This window comes from Canis lupus, chromosome 33 (genome assembly GCF_011100685.1).
Source record: "Canis lupus familiaris isolate Mischka breed German Shepherd chromosome 33, alternate assembly UU_Cfam_GSD_1.0, whole genome shotgun sequence".
NCBI lineage: Eukaryota > Metazoa > Chordata > Mammalia > Carnivora > Canidae > Canis > Canis lupus.
Genome location: NC_049254.1, coordinates 6,749,600 through 6,769,003, shown reverse-complemented (window position 1 = coordinate 6,769,003; position 19,404 = coordinate 6,749,600). Strand labels below are relative to the sequence as shown.

At 40.0% G+C, this 19,404-nt stretch overlaps 1 protein-coding gene and 1 long non-coding RNA gene across 12 annotated transcripts in view; one reads left to right on the top strand and one right to left on the bottom strand.

Moving 5' to 3' along the window:
• The window catches only part of CMSS1 (cms1 ribosomal small subunit homolog), a 142,434-nt gene that overhangs the window by 17,924 nt on the left and 105,106 nt on the right, over positions 1–19,404 (bottom strand). The gene's annotated exons all lie outside the window — the stretch shown is intronic.
• The window catches only part of LOC102151895, a 124,063-nt gene that overhangs the window by 12,200 nt on the left and 92,459 nt on the right, over positions 1–19,404 (top strand). For 5 of the 11 annotated variants that reach the window (XR_005383182.1, XR_005383185.1, XR_005383184.1 and 2 more), the window contains exons 1-3: positions 13,947–14,096; positions 17,719–17,783; positions 18,187–18,480. This is a non-coding gene — a long non-coding RNA (uncharacterized LOC102151895). Of the gene's footprint in view, positions 1–13,911; positions 14,097–17,718; positions 17,784–18,186; positions 18,481–19,404 lie in introns of those variants that run through there. The other 6 variants (XR_005383187.1, XR_005383188.1, XR_005383191.1 and 3 more) reach the window with 5 other exon arrangements.

The following is a 19,404-nucleotide window of genomic DNA, read 5'->3' as shown; positions in this document are numbered from 1 at the left end:
TATTATGTAAAATATAAATTTCATGGAACGTTTGTTCACTGGAACACACTTTTTTTTTTTTTTCCTACTGCAAACATTTTGATCTCACCCTGAACTCTTGTCCAGGCCAATGGCATTATGGGTGAATTTCAACCAACAGAACTCAGCAATATCCTGTCACATGGATAGTTACAACTTAGCAGTTGTGTGTGTGTTTTAAAATTTTTATTTGTCTGAGAGACAGAGTGTGAGAGCGAGAAAGAGAGTGAGAGCATGAGCAGGGAGGATGGGTAGAGAGAGAAGCAGGATCCCCACTGAGCAGGGAGCCCTGATACAGCTCAATTCCAGGATCTTGGGATCATGACCTGAGCCCAAGGCATATGCTTAATGGATTAAGCCACCCAGGTGTCCAAGTTGTGTTTGAAGTACTCCTTTGTAAGTAACACATGAATTGAATAAAATAAAGTGATAAAATTATACTCATTCCCAAAATATCTGAGGTCGCAGAGAATAGAAAGTCTAAACCAAGTTAGGCAAAAAGACAAGAGCATATAACATGTTCCCTGAATGGCCTTCATCTAGGTGCTAAAGTTTAAGAAGCTGGGGTTCCAGGGCAACCTCCAGATATGGGAGGGAGGGACAGGGAGGAGTAGATGGCTTGCTTATGGATTCCAATTTTCTGAGGAAGGCTGTCATATTAGAAACTCTTGCCTTTTCTCCTTTTCTATAATTCTGTATGCCTTCTAGATACTTCATTATTGCTCAGCATCTTAAGAAACACTGAGAAACTAGGTGAAATTCCAATGAGTTAGTGGTTGTTCTTACAATTAAAAGTCCTGGTGTAAATCTTGAAAATTGAGAAAGTTGAAATATAAAGAACGTTGTGCTCAGTCCCCAGCCAGCATGGGCACTTCCTGGAAGCAAGAGAGAGAGCCCAGGATGTTTCTGCCAATACTTTCCTAGGATGGTTGCAAGGAAGGATTGAAAAGTATGGGAAGATCTTTTTTTTTTTTTTTTCTGTCCCATTGTTATTGGCACTTAGTACTTTATATCAGTATATCCAGAAGATTAAGTTAGCAAGCCAACTTTCTGTGTTAGCATTTTCTTTTTATTAGCAGGCTATTGTGTAGTAGATTATTCATTTTGGTATTTTTATAGGAAACTGTGAAACAAACAAAATTCCTTGAACCAAGTAACGAATCCTAAAGCCTGTATTCTCATCTGCCATAATACTAAAATATTTATTAATTAAGTTACTATGTGGTGAGTATGTGTCTTTAGGGGTTTAAAGGCAAGAGGTACAGGGCATGAGGCAGCCAATTGTTGACCTTTCTTTTTCATTTTTGAGTTGATTATTTTTTGGGTTCAAGTGTTGAAGTTTTGTTTAGCTATAATTGCTCTGAGCCACATAACCTTGAATGACTTAATATTAAAAGTCAAACCCTAGAATTTCTCTCTCACATGGGCAAAACATTAAACCAATTCAACAGCACTTGGAAAGAAAAATAATTAATTTCTTCCAAAATTGCCCCCTACCCACCACCCCCACCCCGCCCCCAGAGCTAATCTCTAGTCAAAACAGTAACTCTATTAGAGTTGTGATCTTTAGCCCTGGAAATTTCCAAATTTTAAAAGAACTAAAAAAAAAAAAAAAAAAAAAAAATTCGCAATTTCTTGGTCAGTAAAAATGTGAATTTGTTCTTTCTCTGTTACACCATTCAAGAGTAGCAGAAATCATTCCACAAGACTGTTCCCAAAAGTAAATTTAAATTAAAAAATGTTTAGTTCTCAAGCTGGGGCTAAGCCTAAAACACCAAGTTGTGATAAATTGTCAGCCACAGAGAGGACCGACACTGAAATCCACCACTTTTCTACCACAGCTCCATCTAGGTAATTAGCCCATGTGGTAATATCCTGCCCTTTGAACACAGGCAGAGCACTGAAAGCAACCAAACCACAGCTATCCTGGTATTGAAAGTTCCATTTTTCTAAGGGTGGAATTTATTTTGAAAGAGAGAGAGATGGATGTGCTGTCTGGGAGGAAAAATCATAAGGTTTTCACAGTTAATTCACTAAACATTTTTCAGAGCAAATGGCAGTGGAGGGAGGAAAGGACAAAGAATTATATAATCGATGCCTTTTCTTGGGGATACATCTGTTCAGAGGCTGGGAGTGAGCAAGAGACTTTTCTTTTTATGACCAAAATTCGCTACAAGGCACAAGAATTCACAGAAACGTGGAATGTCACTGATAAACATGCTTTACCAATGTTGTTTCTTAAGGCCTACAGGGTGAAGACGAAACTGAATTGGAGATGAGAGATGGGGTATAGTCATTTCTCAGATATGACACCCTTGTGAGCTTTTCAGGGCCTCCTTTTCCTGACCTATTAAATGAGGAAAATGAATCAGAAGGAGATGGAAACCCAAGTACCTGGAGAAGCAAGGATAGGGGAGTGAAGGAGTTGACTGGCCAGAGTGTGTGATGAACTAGGGAGTCCTGCTGCATCCAGCTTCGAACCACTCACTCATACACCTAGTTTGGGCAGGTCTTCTCATTTTTCAAGAGGAACCACAAATCAGGAAACTTCTTTGTTAAAAAATTTTGGCTCAGTTCTTTTTTTTCTTAAACACTAACTGGCAGAAAAAAGAATTACTCCAGTCAGAATCCAGCCTTTAGGCTGCTGGGTACACTTTATACCAAGTGGTCTCTAACATCTCTCTAGTTCTAAAAGGCTACATGGGGGTCTCCATGCTTTTATTTGCTTCAGTTTCTAAGTACTGGCATTGTTTCTCTACTCAACATTGGTTGTTTAATTTAATTACTAAATTTAACAATCTTATATTGAAATTGTAGATGCTACCACAGTAGGGGCTAGAAATATATAAAATAAGTGCAGGTAAAACAAGGGCCTACTCTCAAGAAGTTTCCAGTCAACTGTTGAAAGTTAGATCTTGATCTACTATGAGTGTCTCACTAAAGACAAAACAGACCTTAGCCCAGGTGGGATGGATGGGTGGGTAGTGTTTTTCAGACACAGAATCCTTGAGGGACACTGTTTAGACCTAAAGGTTGAAGAATAAATAGAAATTGTCCAGTAGAAGAAGGAGAGCAATGAGTGAAGGGCTTTTTGTGTCCTTCCTCAAAATTATCTAAAAGCAGACATTGGCAACTAAAACAGTAAAAGCTCAGCTGTCTGCAGTGGGTAGGGGGGTAATGCTTAATAGTAGCAACTGTGAGCTAACTGCCTGAATTAAATCCTGATTCTATCACCTACAAGCTTTGTTATCTTAGGCAAGTTACTCGACCTCTCTGTGCTTCCATTTCCTCACAATAAATTGGGAGTGTTGATAACATTACCCATTGCCTGAGACTGAGGAGGAGATGAAGGGAATTGCATGTAAAATGCTTAGAGCAGTGCCTAGATATATAAGCACTTTATGTGTGTTAGCTGTTACTTGAAGGAGACAAGCAGGAGTAGAAGTAGTAGTAGCAGGGGGGATCATGAGCACATATTCCACGATACTTTGCTTTACTGCTGTCCTGTTTTTGAAGAATTTGAGGGTGATGATTTTTGTCCTCACTCTGCTCCAGGACTATTATGAAAATTCGTTGAGAGTCTGAAGACATTTAGGTAAAAAGAGTTCCTCATAAGTGGATAACAAGTACTGTGTCTGTGTCTCCAACTCTCAGTGCAGCCTACACCCTACCCTCTCATCTCATGTGAGCCCTAGTTCAAATGCTGGATGTCTTCCCGCTGCCCTTCCCTCCGTGAACTCACCACTGGGCAGCCTGTTTCTGTACTGACTGCAAAGGGCTTTGGCTTTGAAATTCAGAGAGCCTAAGACAGTTTTTGCAGGTGATAGATAGCAGTAGGTTGACCTTGTGGGAGTAGCTGCAGAGCTAAGCTACTGAAGCTGCTGAAGGAAGGAAAATTTGCAAGTGTAATGGTTATAGACCTTTAGTTCAGAAAAATAATCAGCCTACAATCACTTTCTTCGAAGATTTTCCATGCTATTTTTGGAGACTCAAATAATAATAATATTGCTATAGTAAGCACTCACTTAGTGTTTACCATGTTCTAGGACTTGTGTCTGAAAGATTCATGTACCCCACCCCTCACCCTAGACCCAGTAAGCCACAGACTCTAGCTTAATTCAAAACTATATTGAATTTTGTATCCAAAAAAACACAGATTCAGTTTAACAACACACACTGCTTTTGTAGTTAGTGCAAAGGTAACCTCAACCCAAAATACCACATAAATCCCAAACCGTGTTTAGCCATAGCACTTAAATTAAATAGAAGACATTAATTTCCAAAATAAAGAAGCAAACCCATAATGTATTTTATTATGATGAATTTTGGTCATAAGTTCTGGGAACTGGTTATGAGGAGGGAAGCTCCATATGAGAGCTCTCTCAAGGGTCTGGAGGACTCCAATCAGACTTTTATCTGGGAATTCTTTCTGCACACAGTTCATAACTGTATACAAAGTAGGCTTTATAAATGCTTGTTGCATGAATATATGAATGGTAGCATATTTCTATCCTGTCCCCTCCCATCTTTTTAAAAGATTTATTTATTTATTTATTTATTTATTTATTTATTTATTTATTTATTTATTTGAGAAAGAGAAAGAAGAGGAGAGCATACACACAAATGGGGGGGGGGGGCAAAGGGAGAGGGAGAGAGACAATCTCAAGCAGACTAATGGTTGAGCATGAAGCCTGCGGCACGACTTGATCTTACAACTTTAAGATCATGACCTGAGCTGAAACCAAAAGCCAGATGCTCAACTGACTGAGCCACTCAGGTGCCCCTGCCCACCACTCTTTTCTACTAATGTAAGATCTTGGGTAGTGAGAAGACTGAGCAAAGAACCTCACAATCTGCAGACATGGGATCATCGTTTCGCTTCTCTCTGCCTACTATTTTCATTCATATTCTCCTGATTTGGTCCTGGCATCCACTGCCCCTCACAAGAATGAAATATCCTACTTAATAGCCATTCTTCCTTAGAAATTAATGAAGAATACTCTTTTTGATTTAAAAAAAAAACTTGTAAAGAACAAGGAAGGGTTGGTTGAAGGTAAAATAACCTTGAGATGGGTGATCAGTTTCACTCATTGCAGGATGTCAGTCTCTCTGTGGCTGCTTTGTAGGTCTTAGATTCGGCTTGAGCTGAATGACTGCATGGTGGAAGTATTTTTCTGAGTCTTCGGTCTTAACATCATTTAGGACTTTAGGATTTAGACTGGAAGTGTAAATCTCTGAAGTGAATCTCTGAGAACCCATTTCCTTGTCTGTAAAACTGAGTGTTGGACTAAATGACCATTGGTATTACTATTCAGTCTAAAGACTCACTTTCCTGGGCCCTATCCAATCTAGTCCTTTCTCACTCTTCAAATCCTACCGGAGACTGGAAAGAGGCAGACAATAAATAGGTTGTGAAGTCAAGTATGACATGAAACTGGGTGGGTGGTGATAGGAGGAGGAGAGATGGGCATTTTACCATTTCATGTACATGTGAACCCTTCAGCACTTTACGAAGTTCGATGGTTCTTTCCCTGGTGACTGCCTGTTTTGTGGGCCACATCCTTGCCATGAATTTCTGTCTCCTTGCTGTGGAAGCCAGCCAAGGACACATTATTGACCACCTGCTCACTTTCTTACACAAGACGACTCCCCAGACTTATTTTCTTTGCTTTCTCCTCCTGCTGGTTTATGGCTTTCCCTTATGTAGCAATAAAACTCTTGGAGAGTCCTCTTAGGGATGAATTAATGCCACTTAAGTATATTTCCGTTAGCTGCCCTTTGATGGTTCTGTTTAAAAATAAAGGGGGAGTTGGGGCAGCTTGGTTCTTATTGAAATTTTCCTTCCCTTTGCTTTAAAGTTACCATTCCTCAGAAACTCTTAGTTACACTCCAAGAGAACTTTGCTAACAATAAAAAAATGTCTGGGAAATATTATCAGAAGAAAAACTTACCATCTTTCAGTATTTTTTTTATCCCATTGGAAAGGTATTTACATTATAAAGAGCCCAGCCCAACCCAGCCCATGTGAGCTTTCTTAATATTCTTTTAAATCTTTAAATTTATAAATAATAAATAGAAAATGTGTCTGAATTCCAGAAGAGCAGAACATGATCTTGTTCTCCACCCTAATAGCAAACAGATTAAGGATCGGGTGTCATGATCCCATTTCAACTTTGTGTAGTCTGCAATTTATTTTTAATTTCCCCACATTTTATATTTTATTAATTCATCTGAATCTTATATTTAATCTGTGTCTGCTCTGAGCAGAACATCCTATGAGGTTCAGTTTCCTCTTCTCACAGTCCTAGCTCCGAGAGTTGGAAAAGATGAGTATCTGTCCTGAGCTTGACACTTGCCTTTATGTGGCCTTGGATCAGCCACTCAGCTTGTCTGGGCTTCAGGCTTCTCAGTTCTAAGTGTAATAGAATCTGGACACTGAGGGGAAAAAAAAGTAATCCCAAGAGAGAGGGATTTCAGCTACTGTCATTGAAATTACTACTAGAATAAGCTATTTTCATTTACCCTCTCTTTGGTTTGCTTAAAAAGTGAATCTACCCCAATAACATGCAATGAGGATTGGGGTAATGTCACCATGACCCATTCTACTGATTCCACCAAGCTCATTACCACACACCACTTCAGTTTTCTTGTTCAACCCGTTCACAAACGTTTTTTGAACCCCCATGCTAGCAACTATGGAGGATTCAAGCATGACTAAGATGTCACTTCTGCCTCCATGGCAATCCAAGGCAAAGACAAATGTGTACAAAAGTGACAAACTGGTCCTGCTTCCCTTATCTGGAATTGTTTCCCTCTTTTGTCTCATATCTATTCCCTTTTCCTTGTCCTTTCCCAACTCTACCCATAGTTCCTTTGCTCTTTTCCAGGTTTTTGAGTCTCACCTGAAGTTTATAACCTCTTCAGCCTATTTTGAACCTGAACCCAAATATAAACTAATGTCTTCAATGGCCACAGTGGGGTACATGGATCAAATCATCGTCTTCCTTCCTCTCTGGGTTCAAGGGCAGATTTCTTATAAGCAAAGAAGAAATGCCAATGTGGTATCATTAGGTTCATGTTAAAAAGCACCCATCCTTATCTAGAACCAAAAATACCTCTTCCATTGTTCTGCTAAGTGCTTGAAATTTCTGTTAAAGTTTCAGAATCTGAGAAATTTAATACATTCCGAAGATTTTTTTTTTTTTTAACAAATGACTGATTGATAAAGGGGAACAGGGCCCAAGGATTTAGGACTCAGGGAATTTAGGAGAATGGAGCCTGGAGTGGTCTAGGGGGTCTGTGTGTGTTGACCTGGTGGCGAAAGGGTAGAGAGTAACATAGAGGAGCAAAGTGACAGATAGGAAAGTCAGAGCCATGAGATGGAGACAGGAAGCCTCGCCTTGTCATAAGTCTAGCAGCTCCTGGAGAGAATGGCTGGTCATGAGGGCATGATTAATTTGTGTCTACCACATTACTGCAGGGAGGCAAGAGTTTATGCATTCAAGAGGGATCCCCTGCAGGTTGGACTCTCAGAAAAGAGTTGACCTCCAGAAAAGCTCTGTGGAAATTGGCTACAGCCTAGCTCTAAATTCCTGCTTAAGATGACAGTCCTAATCATTTGCACCTTCCAGATATAGAAGGGCTGGCACTCTCTTTAGCCATGACTGATGAGAGACCTGGAGAGGGCTGGAGCCAAAGTTTTGCCATACGATAGTGGTATTTTATTGTAGCCTCTGATCATGCCAGGGGAAGGGCTGGTGCTTCCCTAATCATACAGTTTAAATGCCTGAGGGCCAAAGGGCAAATTCCTGCTCCTGGAGTCTGACTGTAGGATATTTGTGCATGATGCTAGTCTGGAATGTGCTAAGGACAACAGGGAACCCTCATACCTGCTACCGCTTCTCTCTCTGTAAACTTTCCCTGATAAATACTGCTTGGCCATTTGCCTTTGTTTGCACAACTGCCTCCAGGTCTGACTTCAGTGCTCTACTTGGTGATTGGAGTTCTCAGATATAAAGAGTGCAGAGAAATGCTCTCCCCCACGAATTGATCAATTCATTGATCCATTCATTCAACATTGTTCAGCACTTAGCAATGTGCCAGGTGCTGTAGACACAACAGCAAGTGGAGAATGAAGTCCCTGTCTGGACTGACTCCCAGGCTAGAGGGGTTGACTAACTGAGGAATTGACTACTCAGACTCCTTTCCTGCATCAGTTTCCATCTCTGTGAAATTAGTCACAGGGAAACATTCAACTCCTGTTCATGTGCGTTGGGCTGACCGACTTACTTGTATCAAAGTTGCCAGCATTTTTACAATCTCAGCCTGGCTTCCCTCCATCTTCCAGCATGTGATTAGGCTTTTTCTGCGCTCTAGTCCTTGATGTGTATCCAGAAAAAACAAACTTATTTTAATATCAGTCTCAACAAGACTTGCAAAGAATGCAAATGGAAGACATTGGATAGCAAACATAAATAACTTTTGAATTATCTCTACAAGCATCTGGTCTTATACAGAAGCACATTTAAAAAACGAGTTATCCATAAGAAGCCTGAGGCAAGCAAAGCACTAAACCTATATGTTATTTAGCATATAATGATATTCTGGATTTTTTAGAGGAATCATACTAGATTCCTACTGCTAAACTATACTTCATACTTCCACTATGCAAATCAAATGGTAACAGAATTTGTGAAGAAAAGTCCTCTTTAGATATGTCTACCATCTCCCATCACTTATTTATCTTTCGGGTTATCATTTCCTTCTCCATCTACCTGTGAGATGCAAAGGTTGACTGTTTGCTTGGTTCTGAGCTGCTACTGCATATGGAAGTGAGTCTTTCCAGCATCTGTTAAAGGATCTTTTGGATTAAACACATCAAATATAGTTATGTGTTACAATTTATGTGAGGCTTTTCCTTCAAAGAGCTCAAGTTTCTACAAAGTAACTTTTAAAGAAAAGATCCTCAAGGAAAGATCCTTTGTGAATAGTAATTATAATAGCCTGGATTTGCATTTATTTTGTGTCCTGTCAGATTCATGAAATATGTACGTGTAGAAAACAATGAGAGCAGAAGCATCATGTAAAGTGCAGCCTGAATCTTATTATAGGAGGGTTTGACTCACTCTTGGCCACCACTGCCCTCGACATCTGGGGTAGCTTGCTCACTGAGACATGGAAACCAGGTATTATCCTTTGCCTCTGACACTGGCACTATCAGAGGTTAATTGAATTCTTATTAGTAATTCATTGAACACATATTCCATGAGGGCTTTCAATGTCTTAAGTACTGTTTGGCCCTATTAATATTAACAATATCAAGAGTAACAAACTTTGAATAAGTGTATACAAGTACCGGACACTGTGAGGTGCTTTACATAGATGATGTTATTTAATACAACTGGGACAACTCTGGGAGGCAAATGCTATTATATTCATTTCATAGACAGGAAAATGAGGACCCAAAGAGTTTAAAGTTTAAAAATGCTTAAGGCCATTACACAGCTAGTAGGTAGCATAGCAAGATTCAAATCTGGTGGCCTGTCTCCAGTGGCTTTATTCTTTTGGACTACTCTGGATTAAAGCCACTAGAAGAATCTGCGCCATCAATGCCTAAGGAAGGCCGTCCAACTAAGTTAAAAAGTATTCTAAGATCACTGTTATGTTTGGGTTGTTTGTTTCCATCACTACAAACACTGCCAGGAAGGCTGGAAACACTGCTCTCCACAAAGAGAAAATGCCTAGGAGACATTTATTCACTGTCTAGCTCCCTTGTTACGACTGCAGACTCTGTCAGAAGAGGGCCTATCTTGTCCACTGTGGTGTCTCCACAGGTGCTGACACAATTTTTAATGCTGACTAAAAATTTGGAGAATGAATGATTGAGTAGCTGACACAACGGACAGTACTCCATGTTCTCTGAGTACAGTGCTGTCTTGTGAGTGTGTGTGTGTCCATGTGCTCACCTCTAGAGGGAAGCCCTTCTTTTCCATTCTCTTTTTTGTTGTCACCAGCTATCAGGTAGCACATGGTGGTTCATTGACCACTTTTATTTCTGCAGTCTTGAGAGCTTAGCACAACATCTGGCACATAGTCATTGGTGCATACATGTTGTTGAGTGAGTGGGGAAGTCTGTAGGCATGCTGATGAATCTCTTTAAAGAAACAGGTTATGAAAAAAAAAAGAGAAACAGGTTATGCCCTGTTGGCATATAATCCAACACAATGCCAGCATCACGAACACTGGTCTCTAGCAAAGCTGTAGTTTCACCAGCCTTCCAAAGTCTCTGCTGACTCATTTTCCTTTTCCAGCAAGTGCCTGAATGGAAGGCAGTCTGCCAACAAGGCGGAGAACAGAATGTGTGCCCATACCAACAACAAGAAGCTTTGTCAGTCTGGTTTCTCCTGTAAAATGATGGTAATCTATGGGAAGGGTTAATCTCATAGTTCTAGTGCTCCAGAAAGTGCTGGAAGGATAGCATAAGGACTGACATTGATCAAATGCCTGCAATGTACTAGATAGTATGTTAGGTGCTAGACGTACAGCCTCTTATTTGTTATCATACTACTGTAGAAAGTTATTGCCTTTTTTTTAAGTGGATAAGAAACCAAAGACTCAGAAGATTGATTTGCTTGCCTAAGTTTATATAGTTGATTTTGGCCCAACTAGCATTTCAACTTCCGACTCCAAATGCTGTGCTCCTTATGCCATAAACACCATTAAAAAAAACTCATGGAAGTTATGATCCCATGAGAAGTTATGGGTAGGAATGTAGGGCTGGAAAGATGGGAAATTTCTGAAGATGCGATCCCTCAAGGGTAAGACCTGGGTGGAGGATGAGGCTTAGGGCAATGAGAAAAGTAAGAGCCGTGGTCTGGGGACTGCACCAAGCTGGGTCTACACTACCATTTTTATCAGGTATTCAGAAGGTGGTTTACTGGGAAGCCTGATGGGTAGGCTGACTGGCTGATGGTGTGGAGCACAGCCTAGCAGGGCAGTTACTGTATGGAATCTAAACACTGCCTCTGCCACTCAGTCTGTGTGACCTTGTGCAAGTTATTTATCTCTCTGCATATCATACCTGGCTCTATATTGAAAAATCTCAGCTAGCGATCCATAAAGGTCAGCCCTTGGTGAGCAACACCCATTCCACCTGAAGGTCTCCCTCTGCCACCAGCAAATTATAAGTAGTGAGTCTTATGTGGTCATTTAGAAACTGATAGAATCAGACCAAGTGTTTTGGTGCTTGATTGTAAGGACAATTACACACATTTAAAAAAAAAGAGAGAGAAGAGGAGTCTCTTTTGGAGCTTAGCATTTCTAGAGTTTGGGTTTGTGGTGTCCCCATATCCAGGACTGTAAATCTTTTCAGCTAAAAGGAATTTCCAGTATGCTCTTACAACTCAACTGATTTATCATAATGTCACCAATAACTTTTTTAGTTTGAAAAAACTAAACTTTTCAACTATTTGTAATAGCGTATCTCATTTGAATGAGATTCATTATGTGCCAGTCTCAACCAAATTTTAGTTATGTGCTGATGGGTTTCACTGCATTTTACAGTTTGTGACAATCTCCTTACATCACATTCAAAAGGAGAATGTGACAATAATCTTTTCACAGGTCCCAGAATTTAAATCATTCTTGTAGTGTTGGTTTCTCATGCTCACTAATTCTTATGATTATCACCAGTTTTCTTTACTTCTCATTATCTTTACTTTTATTTGTCTTTATCTTTACTTTTCATTCCTTTATTTTGGGACGTTTTTGTGTTTTAAAAGCTCATGCACATCCATACTGTACATTAGGATTTAGAGGCCCAGTGGCAGAATGTGTTATGTGTCAATCTGCTTTTTGATAATCCACTGAAATGGTGATGATGGGCTGCTACATAGCTGGGTTGGAACAAAACGTTCATCCTAATGAAATGTGACTTTTTGAAAGGAACGTTCCTAATTCTCTCCAGGACTAAGCCAGGTCATCACGGGTAAATGGGAGGTATTTGAGCTTGCTTGCTCACTTGCTTGCTTCCTTGTTTCCTTGCTTGCTTCCTTGCTTCCTTGCTTGCTTCCTTCCTTCCTGTCTTCCTTTTCAAAAAAAACATATTGGGTCTACCAGCTGTTTACCAAGAGAATTGTTAAAAATCTTGTCAGCTCAGAGTTATTGCTGTTCCTGAAGAAAAGATAAATGTATGAATTTTTAAATCTGGACATATGAAGGTTTAAAAAATATTGTTGTAGAGTTCTCCTGGCTACTTTTCCTTAGCTCTTTTCCAAGTTTTGGGATGGAGAAACTTGAATATGTCTCTGTGCCAAAGCTAAATATTAAATGAAAACCTTGTGTCTGAGCAACTCCAGTATTAATAAACTGTGGTAAAATAGGTAGGATCCCAAATCATCAGAGAAAAACATCTCTGAGGGAAATGGGGTCATATCATACACAGTGTCACATTCTGAGCTATGGGATAAAATCTACAGGAAAAGATGGATCACGGATTGTTTTAGGCTTGGAGGACACACCATCTCTTTAAGGGCTTCGTGGTACTACGCTTACTGTTAAGCTAGTGCACACACACAAATATTTGGAAGAGCCAAAGCAGTTAATGCTTTGCACAAATGTGTAATGCAGTGCTGTAAGGATTTTTTTTCTCTCCTACAGGACATCATCTCTAACCATCGGTAGCACTGGCTTCCAAAAGTCCAATCCAATTACTATGGTATTAATATTAATAGCACCACATTTTCCCTTGAGATTTATTATCTTTCTCAAGAAAAACACTAGAGGAAAATGAAATATTGTTGAAGGATTACACAATGAACCAGGAATATATAAAGTTCAGTTCTCATTTCTAGGTAAATTTTTGTGATCCTTTGCTTAGCCAGGCTTAAATGCACACAAGGATTGAGCTCTTTGAGTTTCACTTCTTCCTTCCCAAGTGTGTTGCAGTGATTGGGGAAAAGATGCTAACAAGTAGCCTGCAAAGTAGAGACAACCTGTGGGTTGTGAGGTCAGGGTCCCCTGGATTTGGATCCTGGCTCTGCCGTTTATCAGGTGTGTAACATTTGGAACCTCCATCTCCTAACCTAGAAAATGGGAGTGATCATTTTTATTGTGATTTGTGATTGCTGTTGTGACTTATATGTCTGATAGCTACCTGGAAACTAGCAGAAACTCAATAAAGGGTGGCTACTGTAATAAACATTTTGTAGCTCTACATTCTTGCTATTACTGTAGTTCCAGGAACCAGTAAGACATTAATGTATCTTTTACCAACCAGTTCTGGTACCTTAGGCTAATCCATAAACAAAACAATCTTTAAAAGAAATAATTTTCTCTGGGTTTGCTGAACTAGCATCTGATATATAAATGCTTGCTTTGAATGATGTTTAGAATACTCTGCTGAAAGAAAAATTTAACTTTCATGCTTTTGAGTAGGCATCAGAAGGGAAATCTGTTGTGTTGGAGAAGAGAAGGATATTAAGGATCCAAGTAGAAATAAAATGAAATGTTAGTAATTTAGGAAAAACTATAATAGATCAATGAGAGTATATGGAGAAATATACAAAAGAAATAGGAGGAAGCTATGAAATGTTAACATTCTTAGACTGGAATCCAAGCACATAGACATGACCAAAGGATATAAAGGACCAGCTGAACATTACTGTGGTTGCCTTGCCAGCAAGAACCCCCTGACTTATGCTAATGATATTATAATGAGAAAAACCACATGCCAGTGAAGTAAACGATAACTAGGTATAATACAATAAGTGCTCCAAGCTTCACCTTAATGAATGGCCTTGGAAGGAGTTTGGGAAAAGTTTGTATAGCAGACTAAGTTAAGGTCATAAGGAAAGGAATTTGGGTTCAAAAAAGGATTTAAAGTGGTGTGTATGCTTTGGAACATCGTGGATATTGCTGTTCTACTGGAATTCCATCTGGCTTCACTGTGGAGAATGTAAACAAAAAAGTACATGCTTGCGGATTCCCATTGTATTACCTGTCCCCCTAGATACCCCTTGCTGAATGGATGGGACGTTGGTCTGGTAATGGTGGAGTTTATCCCTTTGGTGTTTATTGATGTGAGTTGGAGCAATTGTAGCTGATTGCAGCTAAGATTGACATCACTGCTTCTTTAAAAAAAAAAAAGATTTTATTTATTTATTTGAGAGAGAGTGGGAGTGGGAGGAGGGGTAATGGGAGAGAGAGAAGCAGACTTCCTGCTCAGACTCGCATGCAGGGCTTCATTCCAGGACCCTGAGATCATGACCTGAACCAAAGGCAGATGTTTAATCCACTGAGACACCCAGGTGCCCCGGTCCCTACTTTTTATAATCTCAGAAAGGTGAAGACTGTGAAGAGTATAGAGGATAGGGAATCAGCTGATTCTGTGATAGCCAAGACCAGGTCTCTGTGAGCCATATTTTTATGACATAACTTATTATAATTCCTACACTTGGTGGCTAATGCAGCAGGTATTATATTCTGTTATTTCTGGTTGTATCCTGGTAACTATTGTTAATAGTAACTGTTCTCTAATAACCATAAAGAGAAAATATACTTAACTACTTTATTAACCCCTTAAAAATATAACTATTTATTTTACTAAAGGTTGGCATTTTTGTGTTTAAATTATGGGGTGGCTTGGTATGACAGCTAGCATTCATAGGTCTTCCTGTTTGCCAGGCAGTACTGAAAGCACATTAGATTGATTAATTCATTTAATCACCTTGTGTTGATTAGCTTATTTAATCTTCAGAAAAATCTCCCTGAAATGGAGGCTGTTATCATAGTCATTCCTATTTATCTATGAAAAAACTGAGACATAGTGGGGTTTAAATAACGTATCACCAGTCCCAGAGCCAGTAAGTAGCGAGATTGGAATTTGAACTCAGGGAGGTGGCCTCCAGAGTCTAGGCACTTAACTACTATATCACATCACCTCTTTGTGTAGGAATTTCAAATATGGAATAGATACTGGCATATATGTACATTTTCCATTTGTGTGCCCAACTGCAATGATTGAATTTGGATTTTTTTTTTTTTTGGAAGTGGAGGAAGGGGAGAGGGAGAGAGAGAATCTTAAGCATGGAGCCTGACACAGGGTTCTATCTCACGACCTGAGATCATGACCTGAGCCCAAATCAAAAGTCAGATGTTTAACCAATTGAGCCAACTGGGCATCCTGAATTTAGAATTTTTATACATCCTGAATTTGGAATTTTTCTGCTCTTTATATTCATTGACTTGACAGATTAAAATTCAGGGTTATTAAGAATACACCAAGCCTCATTTATGTAAGCCCTTCTGAACACCCCTTGCATACAGAAAGCTCTAATAAGAACAGGATTAATAAAGAAAAATAAGACACAACCCCTAATCTTTTGAGGACCTTAAAGACAAGAGAATAAGTAACTTCTCACGTACAAAGTTCCTCTTTAAAAGTCCAGTTAGGGGCCACCTGGGTGCAGTCAGTTAAGCATCTGACTCTTGGTTTCTGCTCAGGATGTGATCTCAGGGTTGTGAGATTGAGCCCCCTGACAGGCTGTGTGCTCAGCATGGAGTTTGCTTGAGTTTCTCTCTCCCTCTCTCTCTGCTCCTTTCTCTTCCTGTTCTGATAAAAATAATAATAAAATCTTTTTTTTTAAGTCCAGTTAGATGCTGAGAGAATTTGGGGCTGTTACAGTTTCTGTGGCCTCTGGGGGGTGATGGCCATTGGGCCTTAGAAGAGGGAAGCTGTCCTTATCCCACAGGAAATGGAAAGTTTCAAGTCAGCCAATGAGATAAGTGATCATCCAGGTCAAACCTCTAGCTACTACGGGCAAATGCACATTTATTGGAGAAACAGGGCAGAGTGGAGCGTGACTAGTGGCTGAGCTGGCCAGGCCCTGGGTGGTAGACCAACTCAAGAAGTAGTAGAACATGTTGCTGAGTGCACAGACTCTAGGGGTTCTCTTGTGTTCAAATCTCAGCTCTGAACCTCCTATAGGACCTTAGGTAAGGTTTTTTTTTTGTTTTGTTTTGTTTTGTTTTTTAATCTTCTTATGCCTCAATTTCCTCTTATATAAAGTGAGAATAGTAATAGAAATACCCATCTCATAGGGCTTTCTTGCAGGTTAAATAAGTAAAACAGGTAAGGTGCTTAGAATGATGTCTGGCACAGAGTAAGTGGGATGTATTAGCTGTTAGTACTGTTGCTATCATCACTGATAGAGGTAGGAGCCAGTCCAGGGAATCAGACGCACAGGGAGAACCAGAGCTTACCTCACTTGGAAGAAATATAAACCCAAGGAACCCATCCCTCCCTCCCTCCCATCTCACAGAGTACATTCTCTGATTCCTACCTGTTTCATCTTCTAAAGAAATGTGTGACAATGAAATATGTACATGTACTCTCTCCTCTTAATTAAAATTATTTCCATGTCAGATAATAATTCATTGTTAATGTGTCGCCTTTCAAATATTTAACAGATTCTGTTTCTTTGTTGGCCTTGAACCATGGAAACTGGAGCAGCAAGTCAGATGACTGCACTTGTAATTTAAAGAGAAAATTGCATAATCCTCAGTGGTACTGGGGTAGAAATGCCTTACCTTATGTGAAAGTATGGATCTTGTGCCTCTGGTTCTAAGTCTTCCGAGAGGCCTTTTCACTCTTATGTGGAAGCTATGGATGAAAAGTGCCCAGTAAATAAGGTTAATTCTCACTGAGCCATTACAACAGGGGGCATGAACTCCAAGTACCATTCAGCTAGGGCCAGCAGAAGCCTCTGCCCTGACCTTGCTGAAACTGTGCCTACTCCAACTGCCATGGGGTGAGGAGCCAAGGGGTTGTGCTGTCCAGAGCCTACACTGTTCTAGACCCTGCTCTGAATATGCAAGACCTTAGAACTCTCTACCCAAATGATTCTGAGCTCTTACCAGTATCTCAGGGTTTGCCCTCCTGAGATGAACTGTCCTCTTAGGGTGTGCAACCTCCTGGTCCAGCACGATGCTGGGGAGTAGCTGTTTGTTAGGGATTGTGGATGGAGTTGGCTGTATCGATAGGGTGTTCACATGCATGGTTGTGAAACTTGCATGGTCTATGGTTCATAGCCTAGGACCAAGCTGGAGTTGGGAACAAATGAACCAGGGAGAGGCTGATCTCTTTGAGCCCCTATGTACTGGTGTTGCACTTCAAAGAGTCCAAGAATTCTAAATTTAAACATGGCCTTCCAGGTCGTTATGAATGTATTATTTACCAAGGTGGAGGGATAGACTATTTAACAGTTGGCTTGATTCATAACTTTTAAGATTTCTTTTTTTTTAAGATTTTATTTATTTATTGGTGGAGGGATAGACTATTTAACAGTTGGCTTGATTCATAACTTTTAAGATTTCTTTTTTTTTTTTTAAGATTTTATTTATTTATTGACGAGAGATACAGAGAGAGAGCCAGAGACACAGGCAGAGAGAGAACTAGGCTTTCTGAAGGGAGCCTGATGTGGTACTCCATCCTAGGACTCCAGGGTCATGACACTTAACCCCAAAGGCAGATACTTAACCACTGAGCCACCCAGGCGTCTCAACTTTCAAAGATTTCAGTGTATAGTATGTGGGCTTCCATTTGTACTCTTGTGCAAAGCATCACAAATATTAGGGGTGGATCTGATTAATGTAGATACATATAAAAAAATCCCGCAACCATTATTGTCTTTACCCATACAGACATGGCCAAGAAACAGCAGATAATTCAAAAGCAAGAGCTGAGAAGAACTAACAAAATACCACGGGTGACTATCCATTACTATTTTTATTCTTCCTTTGCCTTGCAAATAAGATTTATGGGGGGAAAAGTATGATTATAATTAATAAATCAAAGCCAATAATGGGACAGTTTCATTGGAAGAAAAAGTAGAAGAAAGAGGAGGGAAAATCCCCAGACATTGGTTGTATCTGTTCTCTGTCAGCCAAAGCTTGGTGTCTGAAAATTATTGCTGGAATAGCTGGAATTCCTAACAAAAGTTCCAGGAAACCTGGGGGCTTCTGGACAGCATATGTGAGGTTCAGAGGAAAGGAATATTTCATCTTCTATGAAAGTCACAAGTACGAAGAACAAGGTGTTAACAAGGTAGCAGGTAGGTGTGGCAGGGTGAGCCTGTTTTCTTCTTTTCATGTTTCTTTTATTTTCTCTAGGTGCCTGAAGCCAAGCTTATCGCAGAGAGGAGAGTACCCCTTCCTTCTCCCCTCAGAGTTCCTGGGGGAAAGTTCCAGGTGCGTACTTGGCATGGTGGCGTTCCTGGCAGGCACACAACTGCCAACTATTCCTGACCCGGTAGTTCCAACTTCAGCACCAGTGGCCAATTTATTCCTCTAGCACGCACCAGGAGGTGGACGCTAGCAATTGCTAGTGTAGAAGAAACTTAGCCTCAAAAATCAGATTCTTTCCATGTGGATTTCAGTCCTGAGGATCAACTGGGGACTCCTTTGGTAAGTCCATCTCAGCCTCCCTGTTGATAATCATTGTGGCCTCTGGCAAATCACTGAATCTCAGTAAGCCTCAGTTTCTTTGTGGGTACCATGACATTAATAAGCTACCTCAGGGGGTTATTGTGAGATTGCCAGCACGGTGCCTGCTTCACAACAGATGCTTCTTGAAATATTTCAGATCCTCTTCCAAATAACATGGTATTTTAAAATTTGGTATACATTTCCATCAAATGCATATTGTTTCTTTTTTAATTTAGTAAAATTAATATGCAAATAAATTTAAAATTAAATTATTTTAAATAAATTTAAATGATTTCAAAAACGTCTACTTGTACCCCTCCCCAAGTTTATTCATTCATTGTCTCTACGTCATGTAGGATGTATAGTGTGGAGAGTAAATCTAGGAGGAGGGCCAAAATGAAACTGGAGGATGTTGTTTGATTATTTTCTGCCTGTCTTCCAAGGATCTCCTGAGTTAAAAATGCATCTGGCTTCCATTTCCTGCAGAATTTTGCTTATTTGAAATGTTCAAGAAATCAATTGATCCGACTTCAAACAGACTAGGTTTTGCTGGCTGTGTAAAAACCCAAACCTCCACTTGTGTCACTCCCAAGTCTGGACTTCACAAACAGCCAGTTCCTTTCGTACCTTAGTAAAGGACTTCTTTTTGGCTGCTTACCCTTTGTGCTGAGAGCCAAGTGTCAGGCTGGGAATTGAGGCAATAAATCTCTGTGATTCCTCATATTTGGAATTTCTCCTGTTGCTCCTGATAAGGAAATGACAGAGTCTCTCAGCTATATGCATGAACCTCTCAGAGAAATTTGTAATCCAAATCATGTTTTGCTCACAAAATGGAAAGCAAAATGTGCTAAACCTGGCTTTGAGTTAACCCAGATGGTTTTGAGAGCTTGGGTAGTGAGCATA